The sequence below is a fragment of the Nothobranchius furzeri genome, chromosome 4 (assembly GCF_043380555.1).
Source record: "Nothobranchius furzeri strain GRZ-AD chromosome 4, NfurGRZ-RIMD1, whole genome shotgun sequence".
Taxonomy (NCBI): Eukaryota; Metazoa; Chordata; class Actinopteri; order Cyprinodontiformes; family Nothobranchiidae; genus Nothobranchius; species Nothobranchius furzeri.
Window position 1 is genome coordinate 81,105,380 of NC_091744.1, and position 7,081 is coordinate 81,112,460.

At 45.6% G+C, this 7,081-nt stretch overlaps 1 long non-coding RNA gene across 1 annotated transcript in view; it reads right to left on the minus strand.

Annotated features, from left to right (window-relative positions):
- Positions 1 to 5,895: 5,895 nt before the first annotated feature.
- LOC129154566 (uncharacterized) overlaps positions 5,896 to 7,081 on the minus strand; it is a 1,948-nt gene continuing 762 nt past the window's right edge. Inside the window, exons 1-2 of the long non-coding RNA XR_008559866.2 lie at positions 6,635 to 7,081; positions 5,896 to 6,558 (exon numbers count right to left, since the gene is read on the minus strand). The exon at positions 6,635 to 7,081 is cut by the window's right edge and continues 762 nt beyond it. This is a non-coding gene — a long non-coding RNA (uncharacterized lncRNA). The remainder of the gene's footprint in view (positions 6,559 to 6,634) is intronic.

Consider the following 7,081-nt stretch of genomic DNA (forward strand, 5'->3'; position numbering starts at 1 on the left):
TACCTGGAATTAATTGCGCCTCTAACAGCTTATGTGGGAGGTTGGTAACTATAAAATGATTTATGCTAGTTGATCAGGCTATCATAATTTTATCAATTTATTTATTAATCCAACCTTCCAGCTGTTAGAGACTTTTTCAACCTGCAATCAGAGCCAAAATAACCTCTAATATCCTGTTTTTATCGCCCTTAAGACAACTCGTTACTCGCAAGGAGGGGGAAGTTAAAACTTCCCTTATCTTAAGGTTTCTTTATATTATTCTATTATAAACTGTAAAGTAAGTCCCGATAATTCAGGGACCGATGATCGATATGCTTACCTCTGTGCAATTTATGGCCAGGGCTCCAAATGTGAAGCTTTAGAGAAAACCTGAAAGAATCAGGATTATTCCATTCCATTCAATTCCATTCCATTTATTTGATAAAGCACATTTAAAAACAGCATGTGAGCTGACCAAAGTGCTGTACAGGGGTAAAAACATATAAGGTTAAAAGAAGAATATAAAAGAATAAAACAACTAGAGCAAAACACAAAGAACCAACAATGAGAAGTCAATAAAATCAGTAAAAGAACAGTGTAAATAAAACCATCGATAAAATAGCTAGGTAGTAAAAGCAAGAGAATAAAAGTAAGTCTTTAAGTGAGACTTAAAAACCCCAATGGAGGAGGAGAGTCTGATATGCAGCGGGAGATCATTCCAGAGTTTTGGAGCGCAGACAGAAAAAGCTCGTTCACCACGGGTTTTGCAGCGTTGACGGGGAATCTTTAATAGGTGTAGGTCACCTGAACGGAGAGTCCTGCCTGGCACATAAGGAGTGAGTAACTCGGATATGTAGGGTGGTGCTAAGCCATTCAGTGCCTTAAAAACAAACAATAAAATTTTAAAACGTATACGGTAGTGCACAGGAAGCCAGTGAAGTCTTGCTAAAATGGGAGTGATGTGCTGCCGACGGCCAGTATTGGTCAGAAATCTTGCTGTCGCATTTTGTATCAGCTGAAGGCGAGATAATGCGGCTTTTGAAATGCCAAACAGAATTGCATTGGAGTAGTCCAACCTTGAGGTGATGAAAGCGTGAATGGTTGTCTCGAGGTGGCGCCGATTCAGAATGGGTTTTAGTTTGGAAAGACGTCTCAGCTGATAAAAACATGATTTAACCATTTGATTAACGTGAGGGTCCATTTTTAGAGCCACATCCATTTTAATTCCAAGATTAACAATTGTTTGACTAATTTTAAAAGGAAGAGCAGAAAAATCAGGAGCGGAGGAAGACAAGCCATTAGGAGTAAAAACAATAAACTCGGTCTTAAAATCATTCAGGAGCAGAAAATTTGCTGACAGCCAGTCCTTAACCTCACTCAGGCAGTCAAGGAGCGGCTGGATGGAGGTAAAAGCCTTCAATGGAACATAAATCTGGCAGTCGTCCGCATAAAGATGAAAGTTAATGTTAAACTTCCTGAAGATTAGTCCCAGTGGAATAATATAAATGCTAAATAAAAGGGGGCCGAGGATAGACCCCTGTGGAACGCCCCAAGGAAGAGCAGCAGAGGGAGATGAACAGTCGTCCATTCTAACTCTAATAGACCTGTTATCAAAGTAGGAGCAGAACCAGTCAAGCGCGGATCCCTTAATACCGACCAAATTCTCAAGGCGGGACAATAAAATGTCATGGTCAACTGTGTCAAATGCAGCTGAGAGGTCCAACATTACCAGGGCAACATGGGAACCGGAATCAGTGGCTAAAATAATGTCATTAAAAACCCTGATGTGAGCGGATTCTGTGCTGTGATATTGTCTAAAACCAGACTGGAATTTATCCAAGACCCCAAAATTGTTCAGATGTGGCATAATTTGATTATAAACCACCTTTTCCATCACTTTTGACAAGAAGGGGAGCTTTGAAATGGGGCGAAAGTTCCCGAGGTCAGTTGGGTCTAGGCCTGATTTTTTCAGTAGTGGTTGAAGCACGGCATGTTTAAAAACAGAGGGTATAATTCCCGAAACAAGGCTGGAGTTAATAATGTTGAGCACATGAGGGGCTACCACTTGAAGAACCTCCTGGAAGAGTCTGGCTGGTACAATGTCATCAGGACAGCCTGATGGCTTCATGGAAGATATTAATCTCTCCAAGGCAGGCAGTGTGATCGGCTCAAAATGGTCAAAGCGTCCGGTACAAACAGATGCAGGTAGCAGAACCTCTCCAGGGGAAATGATTAGACTCCTAATATTGGAGACTTTATCAAGGAAAAAACTTAAAAATTGGGAGCAGAGATCATCTGTGATTGCAACCGTAGGAGAGTAATCACTCGACAAAACTGCATTTAGGGTTTTATATAAAGCCCTCTGGTTCCCAGAATGGGTAGAAATAATGCTGGCAAAGTATTTATTTCTAGAATTCCTGACTGCTTTCTGATATTCATCCAGTGCATTTCTAAAAAGTTCATGGGAAATGGATAGTTTATCCTTCTTCCATTTGCGTTCACACCTTCTGCATAATCGTCTGAGTTCATGTGTGTGAGAGTTTAACCAAGGGTCAAATTTTGGTTTAGGGCGTCTAACCTTTAAAGGAGCAATGGTATCCATCACCATGAGACAGGCTGAGTGAAAAACACGCAAAGCATCATCTGGATTCGTGTAAAATAGAGTGGAGGCCGGCAGTTCAGTGAAAGAAGCACAAAATCTATCAGCTGTGTTTCTTTTTCAAAAAAGGTTTATTACAAAATCAAAATACAAAAATGGGTAAATAAAAAACAACTGCTATCCCCCAAGGAGGAATTAGTTCAAAATGATTAAATAAGAGTTAGTTTACACTAGCTCCTGTCTTCTCAGAATCTCCCCAAAACTCTCCCAAGTCTCCTTCCAAGAGTCCTCTCGCCCGATCTGAGCTGCATCCTTTTATATCATTCCTGAGACTGCTCTAAACAATGAAAGAGTCACAAGTCATCCTCTCCTGACAGTTTAGGTCAAGGGGTCATTTACCAAATACACTTTTTTAGCTCTACATAAGACATTTGGTATCATTTTCACTACATGCAGTATTCACATGAGGGCACAAAAGTTCATGTTGCACTCCTGGAAAGGGAGCACGGGCCATAAATCTTCATGTTGGTAGCAAATTGTAGATCTCCCTTCAGCATTCCTGAGAACTTCTGGGTCCAGATGGACTGTCCTCACTCCATTCCAGTCCTTCTTTTCCCGCCAGAGGTGGTGTTAGGGGCAGGATCATGGGTGTGTCCATGGGTGGATCCACAGAAGCCAGCCTGTCTTTTGACCCTTTGCCTAGTTCTGTCCTCACCAGCAAGTCCTGAACTATTGTCCTCTTGACCCTTGTGTGACCCTTGTCTCTGACCACTGTTTCTAAGCCTTGACCGGCTGCTGGGACTTGCAACAATATCAGGGACCAGTCAGGGACATATCAGGGACCAGTCAGGGACCAGTCAGAGACCAGTCAGGGACATATCAGGGACCAGTCAGGGACATACCAGGGACCAGTCAGGGACACGTCAGGGACATGTCAGAGACCAGTCAGGGACCTGTTAGGGACATGTCAGAAACCAGTCAGGGACATGTCAGAGACCAGTCAGGGACATATCAGAGAACAGTCAGGGACACGTCAGGGACATGTCAGAGACCAGTCAGGGACCTGTTAGGGACATTTCAGAGACCAGTCAGGGACATATCAGGAACCAGTCAGAGACATATCAGGGACCAGTCAGGGACATATCAGGGACCAGTCAGGGACATATCAGGGACCAGTCAGGGACATATCAGAGACCAGTCAGGGACATTTCAGAGACCAGTCAGGGACATATCAGGGAACAGTCAGGGACATATCAGGGACCAGTCAGGGACATGTCAGGGACATATCAGAGACCAGTCAGGGACATATCAGGGACCAGTCAGGGACATATCAGGGACCAGTCAGGGACATACCAGGAACCAGTCAGAGACATGTCAGGGACCAGTCAGGGACATATCAGGGACCAGTCAGGGACATATCAGGGAACAGTCAGGGACATATCAGGGACCAGTCAGGGACATGTCAGGGACATATCAGAGACCAGTCAGGGACCAGTCAGGAACATATCAGAAACCAGTCAGGGACGTGTCAGGGACATATCAGGGACCAGTCAGGGACCAGTCTGGAACATATCAGAAACCAGTCAGGGACGTGTCAGGGACATATCAGGGACCAGTCAGGGACATATCAGGGACCAGTCAGGGACCAGTCAGGGACCAGTCAGGAACATATCAGAAACCAGTCAGGGACGTGTCAGGGACATATCAGGGACCAGTCAGGGACATGTCAGGGACCAGTCAGGGACATATCAGGGACCAGTCAGGGACATTTCAGAGACCAGTCAGGGACATGTCAGGGACCAGTCAGGGACAAATCAGGGACCAGTCAGGGACATATCAGAGACCAGTCAGGGACATATCAGGGACATGTCAGGGACCAGTCAGGGACATATCAGGGACCAGTCAGGGACATATCAGAGACCAGTCAGGGACATATCAGGGACATATCAGGGACCAGTCAGGAACATATCAGGGACCAGTCAGGGGCATGTCAGGGACCAGTCAGGGACATATCAGAGACCAGTCAGGGACATATCAGAGACCAGTCAGGGACGTGTCAGGGACATATCAGGGACCAGTCAGGGACATTTCAGAGACCAGTCAGGGACATGTCAGGGACCAGTCAGGGACATATCAGAGACCAGTCAGGGACATATCAGGGACCAGTCAGGGACATTTCAGAGACCAGTCAGGGACATATCAGGGACCAGTCAGGGACATTTCAGAGACCAGTCAGGGACATATCAGAAACCAGTCAGGGACGTGTCAGGGACATACCAGGGACCAGTCAGGGACATATCCAACTGTGCAAAGACATAGTTTGGATGTTCTTCAGACGTGTTCTGGACTGACAGACTTAACATATGAAGTCCAAATATTATCTGAGCAGATCTTTCTGCAGCATCCATCCAACCTAAAGGAGATGATGAAGCTCCGCTCTCCGCCTGCAGAGATCCGAGTCTAAATGATCAACGCTGGTCTCCCTCACAGCTTATTAACTTCCTGGCCATCATCAGGTCACTGCATCCCAATCAGCTGGAAACTCAGTCCAGATTTCATCTGTGAGTCAGCTGATGAGGGGGCAGGAAGTCACAATTAATGGAACAAAACAGGAAAACCGTGGCATGATTCCAACAAATTCCCAAAGCAAAAGTAAACGAGTTTAAATCTAATATTTATGGACTGATTTTTACAACCACCCTAAGAACACCTGTGTGGAAATCATCATTTTATCCTTCATATTCACAGATAATTATTCTATTTTCAAAATAAAGCCCGGAATAAGACAGTCTGGATAAATCATTTCAGATCATTCCTTAAATAATGTGACCTATGAAGCAAGGAGGCAGAGGAAAACTGAAGCTCTACACTGTAAAACCTAACAGCACATCTATAAACGAAGTAAGTTCACATCAGGTGAAAACCTTCATTACTACCTCTGCAGAACTGAGTTAGGGTTAGTTTACTTCAGTGTTGCAAGTGTTACTTAAACATCTGAATTTAGTTAGATATACTTTATTTTGGTTGACATCCATAAACTCATTTACTAAGGATCTAAACACGTAGGCCCTGCTGAACTGGGCAGGTGACCCTGAGGTGTTCAGCCTGAGGAACTGTTTTGTTACGACTACTGACCACCATTTTTAGTAATGTTCTTCAGTAGTTATGTTGCGTTTAGTTGTATCCTTGTTTCAGTTCCTGAGTAAATTCACAAACCATAAGTATGGCAAAGTTAAAGCGGTCTAGCGTTTAATATGCTGTGTGACCTAAATCCAGATGTTCTCAGGAGACTCGAGCGAACACACCCGGACACAGGAGAAAGTTTAACAGTTTTATTAAAAGTCTGTGAAGGTTCTCAGTCATCCAGGTCATTGTAGTCTAATGAGCTTTGAAAGAAAAGCGTCTGGACTTCTTTGAGTTGCTTTAGGACGTTTCACCTCTCATCCGAGAGGCTTCTTCCGGTCTAAGGTCAAATGGTGGAGAGTCCCAGATTCAAACCCAGTGGGAGTTTCCCCCCGAAGAGGGAACAAAAGACCCCCTGATGATCTTCTACATAAACACATGAGCCAAGGTGTGAGGGTGGGTGTGGGTCCTATTCAGCCAGAGTTTCGGGTGAGCTCATTGTGAAGCCTGGCCCCACCCTATCATGTGAATTCCTGAGGTCAGATGGCCCAGGATATGCGTGGGCGTTGAGGCATCTGGGAAGGGATCTCAAAACTGGATTATAGATGGCAGACAGTTGGTGTCGTAAACCACCGCCTCTGTTCAAAGATGGCTGCTCACAGTGGACATAAATGGCTTCCTTTACTCCTCTTTCAAACCATCGGTCCTCTGTCCAAAATGTGAACGTTGGCATCCTCGAAAGAGTGACCTTTGTCCTTTAGATGCAAATGAACTGCCGAGTCCTGTCCCGTTTTATTAAAAGTTCAGCAGGCTCTCGGTGTGGTGGAGGAACTCTGGACGGGTTCACAGAGGCGGCTCTGAAGGGGAAACAGAAGGTGAGTCGAGGAGCAAGGAGGCCGTGTTCTGGTAATAGAATGAAGGGGGAGAGCTTACTGGTCTGCGTGGCGAGGAGCGTTGAGGGAGGTGAGGTCCAGTGTGGGAGTGTGGCAGGCTGTGGTTGAGATTTCCTAGGAGCGCTGGAGGCTCGAGGGTTGACAGGCAGGTGGAGAAGAGGAGGATCCAACAGGGCATAGATGACAGAGCTGGAGCGCTGCAGCCAGGGTGAAGCAGACACCGCGGTTCAGGGAAGATGCTGGGAGATCCTTAGGTCTGGGAACTCAGGAGGTTGGGACGGCTGTGAGACAAAACATCACTGGTGAGAAGAACACTGGGAAGCACAAGGACGCACAGAGCTCACCTGATTACCAAGCTGTGTGGCTTAATCATCTGGCATCTGCTTTCTTCCTCCGGCCTGCTTTTAAGTGCTCCACCTTAATAGCCTCTGATTGATGGCACCTGGTGCGGCCTGCCTGTCACACCTGAGGAGCAGAGGTGAGGATC